At 39.6% G+C, this 16,817-nt stretch overlaps 1 protein-coding gene and 1 long non-coding RNA gene across 2 annotated transcripts in view; both read right to left on the bottom strand.

The window, feature by feature from the left end:
* Positions 1-16,817, bottom strand: part of LOC134578261 (uncharacterized) — a 550,797-nt gene that overhangs the window by 490,078 nt on the left and 43,902 nt on the right. The gene's annotated exons all lie outside the window — the stretch shown is intronic.
* The window catches only part of EPS8L2 (EPS8 signaling adaptor L2), a 153,401-nt gene that overhangs the window by 135,858 nt on the left and 726 nt on the right, over positions 1-16,817 (bottom strand). The window lies entirely within an intron of this gene.

Here is a 16,817-nt window from a genome sequence, read left to right as displayed (position 1 = left end):
AGGGATGTGCATGGGAAAAATATTCGGTTCGGCTCTGCATTCCGAAATTCTGTACTTCCGGTAAGTGTAGGGTTAGGGGTAGGGTTGGTTTGTGGTTGGTGGTAAGGTTAGGGGTAGGGTTAGGAATAGAGTTACCCTACTCCTACCCCTAACCCTACTGCAACCACTAACCCTAACTCAACCCTTAAATCTACCCCTACTCCAACTCTTAACCCTACCATAACACTAACCCTACTTCAACCCAGACACTCTCCTATTTTGGCGCTTTTCAGAAATCCGAAGCACTTTGGCACTTCGGAAATTTGGCAATTCGGTTCGGTTCGGCATTCTGAAATTCGGAAGCATCCGAATGTCTGAATTTCCAAAATTCGTCTGAATTTGCATTCGGGAACTAAACGAATTGCACATGTCTACTGAGTACAGATAATCGCACTGCAAGCATATCTCCCATTTGCTTTTGCAGGATATCTGAACAGAGTGGCTCATGTGCTGGCAGTGAACGTAGTATGTTAGCATCATAAAGGAAGATTGCATGTTTTAAGGGACAGATGCATGTGAGGACTGAAGGATTATGGAAAATGGATGGAAGACACATGAAGAGGTGAGGGGAACTGGAGTGACACAAGCAAAGAACAACAAACAACTTTTATTCAAGGTGACAACTAACCGAAATACGTCTCTGGTTGGAAACACCAAACAATGTCCAATTCTGCAGTAATACACAGACAGGAACAACAATTCCCCTCAGCTGTGTCACATACTTCATAAAACACAAATAAAGTCAGAATGCAGACCAGCGAACGTTTATCTTCTTTACTTAATGCACAGATATAATCAATAACCTTTAGCTCCTGCAACCAAGCGATTACGGACCCAATCTCCTTTTAAAAATGTAAACACAAAGAAGCATGTGTTAACAGTACCAACCTATGCTATATATTATCAGTACATATTGTTAGCACACTTTGCGAATAGCCTGGCTTCTGGGAACAATGTATTTCTACACCGGCCTTGTGTTTATGCCCTCTTCCTTTAGACTGTAAGATTGTTCGAGCCTTACCGCAACTTGTTCCTAGGTGTCAAACTTGTTTTGCTACAGTTAGTGAAATGTTTTCATTATCCATTGTACAAAATTAAAAAATATTCTGGCGCAGAGCAGATAATTACAGTGATAATAATCATAACAAAAACAACAACACTTCCTGCCACAACACAGGACCAATATCTTTCTAACTCTGAATAAGTATAGAGGATGATAAATAACAGAAAACTGTGTATTAGGAGAAAACATTCTTCAGACTTCACAATAAACCACAAAGCTGGCTTCTTTGACATTTCAGATTTTTCAGGGTTAACGTTAGTTGTTAGGTTCCTTTAAAGGTAAACTATAGTCACCAGAACAACTACAGCTTAATGTATTTGTCCTGGTGAGTAGAATCATTACCTTCACGCTTTTTGCAGCAAACAGTGTATTTCCCGAGAAAAAACTGTTTTTACATTACAGCCTAGGGATTTCTCCACTGGCCACTCCTCAGTTGGCTACTAGAGGTGCTTCCTGGGGCAGTGCTGCACAGTGTTCAGCACTGTTGTTCAGCGTCTCCACGCTTTTCATGGAGACGTTGAACTTACCGCACAGAGATGCATTGATTCAATTGGCCATTGGTGGAGTTTTGCTGCGCCACCAGGCCGCCTCCTTGGCTGAGATCATCAGAATTGACAATCTCAGCCAATCTAATGCTTCCATATGGGAAAATATTGTGATTGGCTCAGATTCTCAATTCTGATGAAGTCAGACAACGTGGGCAGAGCCAGCTGCAGCAGACCGGCATGGAGCTGAAAATAAGGTGAGCTATTACTATATTTAAGGGGGAATGAAGGACCGGGAGGGCTAATAGTTAGTTTAACACTATAGGGTCAGTAATATTTGTTTGTGATCCTAACCCTATAGTGTTCCTTTAAGCATACTGCAGGTCTAAACATTCACCAAATGTACATTTCCTGGTATGCCCAATATTAGTGGGAGTTACCTACATGGCCAGCAGTTACAATTTGCAGTTGCCACTATGAATTAAACTAACAAGAGGGCTGAATTAAAGGGACACTATAGTCACCAGAACAATACAGCTTGATGCATTTGTTCTGGTGAGTAGAATAATTCCCTTCAGGCTTTTTGCAGTAAACAGTGTCTTTCCAGAGAAAATGCAGTGTTTACATTCCAGCCTAGTGATAACTTCACTGGCCACTCCTTGGATGGCTACAAGAGGTGCTTCCTGGGGCAGTGCTGCACTGTGTCCAGCACTAACGTTTAACATCTCCACGCTCTTCATGGAGACGTTGAACTTACCGCTCAGAGATGCATTGATTCAATGCATCTCTATGAGTACTTCCTGGGGCAGTCCTGCCTAGTGTGCATCACAACATTCAGTGTCTCCACCCTCTGCATGGAGACACTGAACTTTCCTCATAGAGATGCATTGATTCCATTCATCTCTATGAGCAGATGCGGATTGGCCAAGGATGTGTTTGAATTGTGCTGGCTCTGCCTCTGATCTGCCTCCTTGACAGTCTCAGCCAATCCAATGGGGAAGCATTGTGATTGGCTCAGACCACCACTTCTGATGATGTCAGCAGGCAGGGGCAGGTCTGAGGCAGACAGGGGCAGAGCCAGGAGCTGCAGACTTGTATACAAGTAATATTTTACTATATTTAGGTAGGAAAGAGAGGGCCAGAGGGGCTAGATGGTAGTTTTAACACTACAGCGTCAGGAATATGTGTTTGTTTTCCTAAACCCCACTAATCTCAGGCTGCATATATATAACTCCTCCTAATTAGACCAAATACCTATTTGCTTAGTGGCGATGATACTGTACATTTCGAGGAATAATGCACGGATTCAGAAAATGATTAAGAACCCATGGGGCCTAGACAGGTTACCAGTGTGGGCCCCACCTTTCATTCTTTACTTAGGGATGGTTAATGGGGTCAAGCAAATTCATGGTTCTGGGGTCCCTGTCTAACGCCTGGCCCTAATGAATTTGACTAGGGTGGCCTTATAGTAAATCGTATTCTTCATGGATGTAATTAATTGTGCATTATAGAATTCAAAAACATGATTCGCTCATTGAAATAAAGAGCAGATTAGGTGATATAAAAAAAAACAAAAAAAAAAAACTACTTGATAATATACAGGATTCCTCCAATAGTCTCTTAATACTCAGATATTTTTTCCCCCTTTATCCAGGGCACATGCTTCTCATATTCTTCAAACAGACTGCATCATTTTCACCTTCTCGAAAATGTAGAAGACAAAGCCTTCTCACATACACCCAATACAAAGAGTGCATGATTTACACCTTCTGCTCAACCCCAAGACAGATACTTGATATCTTTATACCCTCTCATCTCATAACAACAGGACACAAACCTGTACTGCCGACCTACACAAACAGTAGGGTATTGAAGAGCCAGGCTTAAGAATGGAATTTCACCTACTTAAACTTATAAAACCCTTTTTTTGTTAAGAATGAAATAGTTTTTCCTTCACTTATACAACACAGCTAAACAAATACACGCATGCTCTACTCTTATCCCTTCAGAAATATCCAAGGCATGCCATCAGCAGGACGTGCTATTTGTCCTTGGTACATTTTATCCTTATTAATGTGCTGACAAGTACTAAATACAGAAATAATGGCAGGGCCAAAAAACACATAATATATCAAATGTAACCTGCAAATAGAAAAAAAAATAGAACTTTGTTATTTATTTTTTTAAATCATTACCAAAACAGGTTAAACAGAATTTTGCACTTCCCTGGTCTATTCCATACACTTTCTGTTTTAGTACATAGTCCTGTTAGTCTAGAACAGTTGTTCCCAACCCAGTCATGAAGTACCCCCTAGCAGTCCAGGATTTAGGGATTACCCAGTTGTGTCTACTGTGCTTTTCAAAGACGAAGAAAAAAAAACACTTTAAACACAACAGGGTAATCCCTAAATCCTGGACAGGTAGGGGGTACGTGAGGTCTGGGTTGAGAACCCCTGGTCTAGAACTTGAGATCTTTAGGTCCTAAAAATTGTGCAACAGATGAATACCTTTTTATGTTTTGGTTAAAAATCTCTTAAAAACATTTCCTCAGTATGGCTATTGAATTGTAAATGTGTTTACCCTTGTCTTTGTCTACCTATAACAAGTTCTATCTTTTAAAGGAAAATCTAAGCAGCAACATAACTAATTGAGTGTTTTTGTTGTATAGGTCATACCTATGCAGTCACATGCTCTGCTTTCTTCCATTTAGGTGTTAAAACATTTTGTTTGTGCCTCCCTAGCAGCACCTCCGCTGCACATGACTCACGCAGTCTCCCTACACACTTACTGTTAACATAGACCTCATTTTTAAATTTCCTTTAATGCATACACAGTATATTTAATATACAAGTGTCTCTTGCACGGTTAATTGCTTGTTGGAGCCTCCTGTGCTTGATTCAAGTTAATTTAACAGAGCAGGAAATGAAAATTTCTAAACTAAACACACTGTGCTGTAAGATCTAATTGAAAAGGATACCATTTGTTTCATGTAGGCGGAATCACAGCCAAGGGAGGTGTGGCTAGGGCTGCACAAACAGCAACAAAAATAATTTAAGGCCCAAGTGTCAGAGAATTGAGCAGAGAGGCTGCAGAGACATAATCTAGATACCAAAACTGCTTCATTAAGCTATAGTTGTGTTGTTGTTTAGAGTATTCCTTTAAACGTTGTTTTGACATATTTGCATATTGTTAGGGTTTCCCTGTGTCCAATGCATGATGTAAGCAAAGACATGGGGTTCACTACCATAAAATAAATTCCTTACTGTCAGAAGACACTAAAAAGCAATTGAATTAGTGACCAGACTAATCCATACATCCATACAGCACAGTCAACATATGTATGTCTGGATTTCTATATATATTTCTGATGAAAGTCCTGAAAAGGACTGAAACGTTGATCCCACTTGATCTTACTTTTTAAACTTGCAAATAATATATATATATATATATATATATCCTACATTCCCTTAGGAAGATAATCATTTGTGCACCATATTTTCAGGGCTGATAACCAATAACCAATTACATTACATGCCTTCACCATAATTTGGTCTTTGGGGCAGAATGTCCAACATATTACGCGATACATAGCTGCGCTAAGGCTAAATAAGTAGAATATTTCATTTTGGAAGAGTCATTGGCCATTAAAGGGTTAATGGAACCATCAGCAAAAAGGCCATCACAAGATAGAACAAATATCAGTGTATATTGCTATTTTAAGTACAGAAAATCCAGAAGTACAGGTTTTAGGTCGGTGTGTCTAAGCAAATCTACAGAATAAAAAGAAATTCAAGGAAACACATTACATTTTTTAAACTGAACCCAACCCATAAAGCCAAACAAAAAAAGTATATTTATCAAAAAGGTAAAGTAAACAGTGAATGCATTTTTTAAAAATATTTTTTGTGTGGTAGAAGAGTCCTGGGCCCCTCTGTTTGATCCTGACCCATGATTCATGTGTCGATTTGTTTGCCCCTACTTGCACATAATGTTTGCCCCCTACATGTTTAGAACTTTAAAGGGACACTCCAGGCACCAATACAATGTTATAGCATTTTGAGAGATTTTTACCTCATTAATATTCTGTATTGTTTTTGCATCCGCTTTACTATATGCCTTCAATGGTGTCCTCTCCTTCCATTGCAGGTTGTTTTGTTGTCCAGATCATTCAGCATCAGTGGCTGAGCAGTGTGCATTCCTTTTTGATCAGGAAGTCTTGTTTTGAAGTGAGTGGGTGTGGCTAAAAAGGCCGGCTTATGGTGCAGCATTCTGCAAAACATTTATTTTTTTTATACAAGTACTGGTACCCAGAGTGTCCCTTTAAGCACGGGTTGCCTCCACAGAAGGTTAATAGGATAAAGGATTAGTGACCAAATTGCCCCTTCAAATAGAGGCTCTATTAAACCATGAAGCTAAAGCACAGCAGAAAAGGTTTCAATTAAGTCCTGCTGCACACAAACATTCCTTGAAAACAGTGGACAAATATTTCTTACTTTTTTCTTGCTTTTATTTTACTAAGTTAAATAATTAAGAAGGAAAAAAATGTGTAAACTGTTATTTTTAAAGGTGTATTTTTCATACATGAGACAAAGAAGGAGCTACTATGGAAGGCATGACAATGTGTATATTATGCAAAGTTGTGGACTTAATATGCATGCGCATAAACATACCAGTGATCTAATGTGCATGCTCAGCAAGTGTTTGTTGATGTCACCCATCTTCCATAGAGGCCTGTTTTTTTTTTATTTTTAGGAAAAGGATATCATTAAGATTGAAATTCTGGCACATCCGGATTCCAGGATTTTCAGGGAGAAGATGGCTTCACAGTGTTCCTAAACATCTTGTGTTATAACACTTGCTATTATTTTACAAGGGTTTAAATTGTTCGCAATCTTGCAAACCTGTGTTTATTTTTAATCAAACTGTTACTGTGAAAACATACAAGTAAAAGTTCCGCATTAATCTGACAAAACAGGAAGAACTAGAAAGTCTGGAAAAAGTCCAGAGTTAGTATCCCAAATGCATTGCGGAAGACGGTCTTAATAAACAACTATCACTCTAATACTGGACTGTTGCAGCATTGCTGGTTCGACCTGCTTTTTCGGATTATCATATTGGTATTGTCTATATTTATACTTTTTTGTATGACCTGAACTTTATAATGCAATATTGCACAATTGTTCTGTGTGTTCTCCTCCTTAGGAGATATGCATTACCATTACCAAATAATAACACATACCACAGTTATTCTAAAATTTTAACTCTTGATGAGCTGGGCTATGTCTATGTATTATTTAGGTTTTTTTTTTTTCCCTATTCCGTTGCCAATATTTTAGGATTTAGAAAAATTAAAGACTTGCCGGCCTCACCGGTACTTATAATCACATCACTGACAACAAACATTTTTAAAATGTAATCTGTATCAGCCTTCCAGCAGAGATGGTAGGGATTGCATGTACTTTGTGCAAATCAGTATGGTGAAGTTCAACATTCTCTTATGTAGTTATTTTCTAATACGTTCAGAATGATGCAATATTTCGCTTTTTACCTGCAGCACGGGGGTCATTTCTGACCATCAAAGATAACGTACACCTCCAACCCATTATTTAAAACCTGCACCAAATATTCAGATACGGAAATGTATCTGCAAAAAAATCCTATTAATCACTCTTTAAAATGCTATTTGCTTAATAAATCTAATGCCAAAGGTCTTGTACACTTTGCCAACCAAGGCAGAACTCGGTTAAGATCACACCTTTAATATGAGATAAAGAATTTATAATCTGGAATACTGATTAGACTTTACAGAACAAAGATATGCGTCTTGGACTTTCCACTTGATGCAAAACTTTGTTATAGCTATGTTTTCTACTTATGCACCTTGGTATGTAACCTGTCCGTCACGACTGCTAGTGTGGTCCAGCACGCAGAACTATGTAACATCTACATAGACAGAACGGAAAATGATAGAATGTAAACCGGTCCTTAGAATGGCCGGACTAATACGTTAAAGACAGAGAATGGTCAAGGGATAGCCGAGGTCAAGGAAGCCAGAAATATACAATACCGTTTAACAAGCCAAGTCAGGGAAACCAGAAATCAGAATAGTCAGGAATGGTCAAAATACCGGGAATATCAAAAACAGGACAAAAAAATGCACTCTCGGAAACCAGGAACAGAAACCACGACAGGGCAAAGAACCAGGGAACTTTAGGGATTTAAATATCCCACCTTTGACTGTGATTGGTCAGAGGGTGACCTTTGACCAACGCACGTTCGTGTGACCTACGCACGTTCGTGTGACCGTGGGGGGCGGAGCTATTTATGGCTGTGACGGCATGGTTGGAGCCATCTTAAATCTGGGCAGGCGGCCAGGAGAACCCGGCGGAGCGGCTCCCGACTCGCCGCTGAGCAGGTAGGCTCAGTCCGTCGAAGCGGCCGCACCGGTCGGGTGCGACCACACCTCGCGGCGATCCGGGGTCCGTGACAGTGTCACTGACTGTACACAGTAGGTCACATATTTAGCACATGCTTGCTATGCTCTGAAAATTAGTGTTTTTCATTTTACATGTTCGCATCACAAATTGGTGTCTGCTCACCTGTGCAACCAAGCATCATAGAAGGGGTGGCAAGTGGGCAGTGGAATAATTGGCCCCTGAGCCACTAGCATAAAAGGAGTTGTAACCTGCAACCTCACAACATTCTATTGCAGATTAAAGCTTGACAATTATTTTTTTTAAACCAGTAAGCAAACACTTTAAAATAAATATACAAACTAAAATAAAGCACAACAAATTCTGAAAAGTATGAAAAAAAAAGGTTAATAAACTCACTATAAACTTGGTCTGATTGCATTAGTGGGCACGCTCCTCAGCTTGGGGTAGCTTCTTCTTAATCCTTATCCTCCCTCCCTCTTACACACCCATCTCCGTTTCAGATCTGTCCACTAATGACAGAAGCAGGGCATCATTGTGCAGGAGCAGGAGAGAGAAACCCAACAATGGAGCCTGCTCTGCATAATCACACTGGCCTTTTTCCCCTGCCAGGGTATCATCAAGGTGAAGAGATCTTCCAACTGCACATATATAAATCTGTCAGGCATTCCTAGGGATTGGGCATTGATTGGTTAGATCAATGTCCCTCCTGGAGTGGGTGTGGAAAGCATTAGAAAGAAGACGCATGTATATATCATGAAAAAAAATGATAATATCCATCTGCTTTTTCTCAGCCTGCATTGTGAGGCAATGGTCTCAAAGTGATGCATTTCCCTTTAAAAATCTGAAGATGCATTTGGATGACAGGGTATTGCAGAATAGAGGCAGCAGGCAGTGTTTTTGCAGCTCCTTTTCCATTCGACTATGTGCTCTAGAACCTGGGGTTGACCAGATTATAATGAGTATTTATGTTATCTCTGTAGGAGTTTACAAATGACCACAGGGTAGGAGGACAGTGTTCATGACATTCAGCCATCGTTGTTGGCTATGCAGTGGTGGAACACAGAGCTAAAAAACTAAGGGAGGTGGGACAAGTGCAGATTGTTTGTACTTGCCCTCAGCTCAAATTTGCCAGGCCTCTACCGCCAAGTACCTATAAAATTAGGCAAAACATGTGTATGATCAAAATGAATGGAGGTTGTCACTTTAAAGACTACTTACAAAAAGTAACTTTGCTTTTTTGTGCTAAACTACGCTACTGCATTAAGTACCATCCTGATTCTGGACAAAAAGTTAAATCCTGTACAACATGATGCAGTGTCTGCACACACAGACCCACACCTAAAAATAGGATCACTTTATTGTCAAATGTAATCATAATCATATAATTAGTGTGTGGTCTATAATTGTAATTCTAAAGAAATATACAATATATGTATTGTTTCCTTTGCAAACATTAAAGCACCCTTTTTTAGAAATGCAGCCTTTGTTCTTAATAGCCCATAAAAGGGACAAAAATGTATATAGATATTCTCTTAAAATGAAACCATAATAATGAAATAACTAGAATGAATATAGGCAGCAGCATCTGTTTGGAAAGGGACTGTATCTTTAAGGAGATGTTTACTGCTGTGTTTGAAGAATCAAAGTTCACCGTTTTATGATTATATTAAGCAGAGACCATTGAGTGGTGACAGTGTTGAAATGTCCTCCCATATCGCTACCCCTCCTTACAGTGGGTGGGAGCAGCAAACTCTTTAATTTAGTACACTAGTGAAATGCTGGTTAATCTTCACTAGCAGGAATTAACAAAGCTTTTTTTATTTTTTTATTTTTTATTTACAATACATTGTCATGTCCTGCATTCAAGACTCAAAAGAGTAACTAAAGTGACAGGAAAACAAAGTTGTTTTCCTGGCACTATAGCTCATCCTCTCGTGTTCCATGTCTACCTCCCCACAGTACAGAAGGGCTTAAAAGCCCCATCTGTCACTTACCTCAGTCCAGCGCCGGTGTCCCTCGGCGCTAGCTCGGGTCTGCTTTCGCTCATTCCCTGCCGTCGTCAGCCAGCGGGGGAGACCTAATGCACATGTGCAGCAATGGCCACGTTTACATTAGGATTTCCCTATAGAAAAGCATTATAAAGTGCTTTCCTATGGGGTTTTTGGTTGACGCATAGCATGAGGATGTCCAGGATCAAGTCGCCTAACAACCCGGAAGTCCCTGGCTGTTAGACAGCACTGTAGACAGCCTGGTAGACAGCCACTAGAGGTGAAAATAACCCACCAAGCTAATTATTGCCGTTTAAATTGGGTACTCCATCAAACACATTGAAATCATCATTTATTCAACAAAAAATAATTACATTCTAGAATACGTACAAGCTTAGAGCTTGTCGATTCTGCTCTGTTTTGTTCACTGTCCCCTGGCTTCAGAGTTTTGTAATCATGTCCCCATATAACATTGAGGCCACATACTCCATTATGGTGATCAAAAGTCCCCTTAAAAACACTAAGCTGTGAAAACTGCATAGTTCAGGAAAGCATTTAAAATGTGTAGTACTCAAAATGTTGTGCTTTGGTCGTGTAATTATTATCTATTTTGTTTTCACAGTTGTGAAATGTATGATTATTGTACCATTATATACAAAAATAAACAAAAGAAAATGTTAAAATATAAATCAAATTGGCAGAACTCTGCAGCACATGACGATGCAGGTAACATAAAAGCTTGTTCAAGCACCGGGCATATCAATATACTGAGATAGTTCGAGACACTAAAATGATGCATGTCCTCATCTGGGTAAGTGGGGTCTACTACCAAAGAGGATTTAAAGATGGCTGCTCTCATGCAGCAAGGGTGAGTCTGAAGATCCACTAAACACAGGCTAATTCTCTTTGAATATTACTTGTTTTTTATTCATAATTGAAGGCAAATTGTCTGAAAATTAGTAAAAATAAAAACAAAACAAAAAATACAGAGAACAATAATCTTAGAGAAGTGGGGGAGGAGAGTGCTCAAATGCAAAGGAGAATGCGGTGCAGAACCTCCTGCCATCGGTTAACATTCTATAAAAACAAGATTGAAATCCCTGAGTTCAATGTAGAAAATTCTATTTTTTTGGCTTGTTGAAAAATAAATATTTATAGCATCGCTTGCAAAAGGAAAAAAACACGTATTTTTGGGTGGAGTGCGGATGTCACACTATAGTTTAATCTTCCCTAGTTTCTACAGAAATAATTGAATTATTACAAAAATTTAGCATTTAGGTTAATGCTTTATTCTAATCGTATCCTTTACCAAGAAAGGTGTAAGACACACCTGCTACTACAATGTCTTACATTCATATTGCTATACTGTTTACTCTTTGACATAGCACAGTGTTATAATTATGTAACAAAAAATGCTGCTGACAGCTTGAAATTGACTTCCTATGTAAGGGGAGTCTGTTTAAAGCCAAGTTCCTCACTGCACAGTTTGTGAATTGCATGCAGCTCTATTAGCCTTCACTCGTGACTGACAATAACCTGCAGTAGGCACCTGACGCGGGGAATGGACATAAACATGTATTGACACTGAACTTACACACACACACACACACACACACACACACCCAATCACTGACATAAACATGCCTTAACACTGAACCTGCACACACAGACATACAAGCACTGGCATAAACAGGTATTGACACCCAGCTTGCACACACAGACCTACAGTCACTGGCATAAAAACTTATTTACACTGAACATGCACATACACATGAACACATACCGACACAAACATACAGTGTTATACAGTATAATAAACAAAGACACACACATACGCATTGCTTACTCACATTTGACGTGGTGCTGAAATATTGCATGCCTTGTGCCCAGAAACCTTGCAGGGTTCTAGGTATAGCCCACACTCCAAGTTCATGGAAGGCAGAGACCTTACTGGCCCAGTGGCTAACAGAAGAAATTAACAAGCATATCGCTATCTCCCAGCCTCTAGTTAAGTCGTTTTGCATGTGTCAGAAGGACAGGTTAATTGTGTGCTCAGCGGATGGAGAGGTTAAGCCCATGCATATTTTTACAAGGCCCTAACAAACTTGCAATCTTTGCTAGATCACACACACACATCTCTGAAGATCACACATCTATGATCTTTTCTTTTTAATAGGCGTGGAGAACCAACAGGTTTTGTTAGTGCTGCATCATGAATAAAGATGACTGCCAATTAAAAGGCTCCTAGGATAGATTGGTTTAAGCCAAAAGTGAGCTTCCAGCTCCGATAGGCAGGTCCTCTAGATGGCATACGGCTTCAGTGGGCTTGTGAGTGTTGCCACTGATGGCCCAGAAGGCCCGCGCACCCATCCCTATTACATAGCTCCCAATGTTTGGAGATATGATATATTATTTGTTCTATATGAAAACAACATAAGTTCGGATTGACAGTTTTGGCATAGTTTTGGCAGAGCTCAATGCCAGCCGCTACGAACCCTGGGGATTTACAAGAAAAGCAGAACTGTCAATGGCGAGAATGTTTTTTTTATGTGTTTTTAATGTACAGCTTTAAACTAAATTAGATTACACATTTATTCAGAAATATGAGGGAATTACTACTGCCTGGAGTGTCTCTTTAAAAAAAAATAATTGCCCTTACACATCATGGATTTCTTCATTGGGTAGTGGATTTTAAGGCCCAGTAAAAAAAAAAAAAAATAAAAAAAAAAATAATAAAATAAAAATAAAGCACTCATAGAATTGAGCTGCTCTTTGTACTGACACAGTGACAGGTACACAGAAGTTGCAGCTGGCATCCTCTGCAGGTAAGGTCAATATAAGGCAGGCACCTGTCCATTTAGCATTTATACAGCGGGTGATATTTCATTTTCTAATCCCAGAGACTGCCTAGAGAATCACAAGACAGCTCCTTAAATAAACATCTAAAGTAGCTCATTATTAATGTTGTATTATTCCATCATTGCTTTTATTGTGCTCTAAGAGGTCAACTGTTAAACAAGCCAGCCTGCAGGTACAATACCGATTACGGGTCCTGGGTCAGGAATGTTTGACACTATGTCGCCATGCAGTGTTAGGGACAATCAGGGCCAAAGGTTCTTTTGTTTGTGTTTCTATGAGGACAAGAGACATGTGCTGTTTATACTAGACTAACCTGCTTTGATGAGACATATGCCACTGTATACCTGATATAGCAAAGAAAGGTAACAAAGGAATGCACGCTTATGTCAGGACAAAGCAAGTGGTTGCAAAAACTCATAATCTGGCTACTGATTTCTGGAAATGTGGCCTTTTTGCCGTACTGTTCGATGATAATCACCCTCATTAATTTTGTCTGCAACTCGCAACAGAAAAACCTCCAAGCTACACACAAGAACTTTGGCTGGCTGTGTGAGATGGGAGTTGCCCATTTACATAGAATGTGACGGCAGATAAGAACCATTCGGCCCATCTAGTCTGCCCAATTTTCTAAATACTTTCATTAGCCTCTGGCCTTATCTTATAGTTGGGATAGCCTTATGCCTATCCCACGCATGCTTAAACTCCTTTACTGTGTTAACCTCTACCACTTCAGCTGGAAGGCTAAATTGTTCTTAAACACTGATAAGCAAATTGCAAAAACTAGTCCCAAATGAACCAATTTAGAGATTCTGTTTGTTCTTGCTATTTCATTAAGCACAGGCCCGTGTTTCTAAAATGTGAATATAAAGTGATTTTCAAATTTTAAGCCAAAGTAGAAGAATTAAAAATGTCAATTTCAGCTATTTTTGTCTATTCATTTGGTCCAACTAACATTTTGCAACTTCTTTGTCAACTCCCCACAACTCTTTTGGTTTGGTGAATGACGTGGTGGAGACACAGCTCTTTCAGATGATGCCGACAAACCTTAACACACAGTCACCAATGACTCTCTACTCAAACTCTTTGATAATAAACATGAAGCAGTGTATAATAATGTGAAGCATCTGTTTACTCTTCCTGGTAATGACATGGTGAATTATATAATAAAGAAGATCCCTACAAATTTCCATACTGCTCACAGTTAATAGGATGTTGCGTAGAACATTAGCGAGTATGTCTGCCCACTTACTGTCAGATAATACTCTGTGTTCTTTGTTAGTGCCGTGTAGGAGACCTGTTGCCTAGGAAATTTAATTATTTATTAAAAACTAGCTGTTAAGGTTCTTTGTAATTCTATTTCATTTGCAAGTTATACCTAAGACAAAATAGGGACTAGTTTAATTTAATGTAGCACTGTCACAAGTGTGATCTTTGCATTTTATGAAAAGACCTCGTAAAGGGATGTGTGGTTCCACGATAGTTCATGAGAGCTTGGAAAGGATGATAGAAAGACATGATAACTTAAATCCTTTCTCCTTGGTGCATCCATCACAAGGTCTCTCTTGGTTGTGTTGGAATTTCAAGTGGCATTCCAGTGCATTCTAAAAGTGTTTTTTATAAAGATCTTTATGCATGGCTAAAAAGTGACAGTGCCACTTTAAGTATATTTTTTTATCTAAAGCTACGGAAAGCAAAGAGTTAGATTTGCAAGCCATCTCATATCACCACAATCATCTTGACATATGTGCGGTAGAAGCCTATGGATGTTAACTGTGCACTCAAGAGAAGATGGCAGTACCAAGTGTTGATGCCAGCTATATCTGATCACGTTTTTGTCGCCTTAGGCAACACAAATATTTGCCGCCCCCCGCAGTGTGTTTACATTAAAAAACCTGCAGGGACAGGCTATAGACACCAGAACCAGTACATCAAGCTGTAGATGGTTCTGGGGACTATAGTGGCCCTTTAATGTGAGGTAAATTAGGGATTAGTGCCAATATTAATATACTGAATTGCATACTTACCACCATATGGGGACAAGAGGATGATGATGGGCGCTTCCCTCCTGCCGAGTCACTCAAAACCTGCACCCCAGGGTCGGTGCGCCCTAGGTGACTGCCTAAGTCGCCTATAGGACGCGCCGGTCTTGCCCATGAGACCGGTGGAGCCTCTAAAGATGATGTCTTGGGATGAGCGATACAATTTCTGAATCGCACAGCCTTCATTTGTGATCTTTGGATTGCGTTGGAATTTCATTAAAATACTCCGTCAGCATGGGTATTTCATAAGATTATATCTTTATGGAATATTTAGATATGACAGGGCCATAGTGAAAATAACATGTATTCACTTTTTTAGATGCAGCCTATATAGCTAACAGAGTTATTCACTAAACTCCAAAATTATTGTGAATAATTCCAAATGGAAAAAGGGAGGCAAAATAGCCAAGCTGTCTCTATAGCGGAGATTGAGAATTTTTTCAGATCAGCTATATTCAACTCACTTTTGCCATTCGGAATCAATTCGCAAAAATTCCTAAAAAACCCAAAACCCTGTAGGTATCACGTCAGTGAAGATCTCAAAATATAATTGTGCATATTGCGTTATATATATTTGTTTAGTATTTGGCTGGTACCCATTATAAACATAACATCAAATTGCATGATTGTTTGATCACTGGCAGTCCCATTTCCCCTAATGAACACAAAGAATGCAAGTATACAAATCGGAGTTTATTTTAAAGCGGTTTGTTTTTCCATCCACCATAATTTCATTTTTAAAATTGAAATACACCCCACTGAAGCAAAAACAAACAAACAACCCAAGCTCGTGACAGGGTTATTCACTGAACTGTAAATAGTAGGTAAATGTTATATGTAGGCCTGAATCGCTGACACAGAAACATTCGTGGGTTGGAGACTTTTTGCAGTTTGGATATTTTGAGGTAAAATTACTGGGTCAGTTATGGACAATGACGCTGTATATACATAATAAATACATACGTAAAAACGCAAATACTTTTGATGCCAGACTCACCATATCATCTTACATAACCTAGTGCCAACCCTTTCAGTAATAAACATCTGAGGGAGGGCATGGGATGGTAGCAGTGCCAGTATCACTTCTCACATTACAAGCTATGCTGCCAAGCAGCTCATTAAGGGACAGATAATTGAAATGGAAACTCCACCTTCCCATACATCTAACTGCAAACACAGTGTAGGTACATCTCCATCTTGGGTATCACATGTGTCAACCTCCACTAACCCTCCACAAAAACGTTATTACACAAACAAATGCAACATGTTGGCCTACTGTCACTGCAGAAAAAGGCATGCCTACTGATTGTCACCCACAGTGCTACGCCATTGCCAACTACATACAAAAAAAACCACAACAATTCTCTCACACACTACTGTCTTTGTACTACTACAAGCTACGCATGTTGCCCAGGTAGCCAGGACTTGTTTCGTCATGGCAATCTGGGCTTTTCCAGAGCCCCCTCCATTCTATCACTTGTTATTGTAACTTATACCTGCCCCCCCCCCCCATTACTCCCCAACTACCCCTGTACTCCCATACTGTGCTAGCTTACTGCATTCTTGACATCTTTTACAATAGTTTTGTTTAATTTAGCTGTGAGTACATATTAATGTTTATTTAATGCCTTTATTCTACTTGGATGTCACGCATACCTGCTGCAAGCACTCTTTTGCTGTCTCTTTTGAACATCTCTTGTATCCATCATATATGAAACACTCAGTACTCTCTCTCCCATGTATCTGCCCCTTTCTTTATCCTTCCCAATATCTGTATCTCTCCTAATTCCCCCCAATGCCTGCCCCCTCTTTACCCCCCATATCTGCATCTTTCTCCATTCTCCCAATATGTGTACTCTCATGCATGTACCTGTCTCTTCTCTCCCAAAATCTGTACCCCCCTGCAC

Source organism: Pelobates fuscus, chromosome 12 (assembly GCF_036172605.1).
Source record: "Pelobates fuscus isolate aPelFus1 chromosome 12, aPelFus1.pri, whole genome shotgun sequence".
NCBI classification, from domain to species: Eukaryota; Metazoa; Chordata; class Amphibia; order Anura; family Pelobatidae; genus Pelobates; species Pelobates fuscus.
This window is presented reverse-complemented; position numbering and strand designations above follow the sequence as displayed.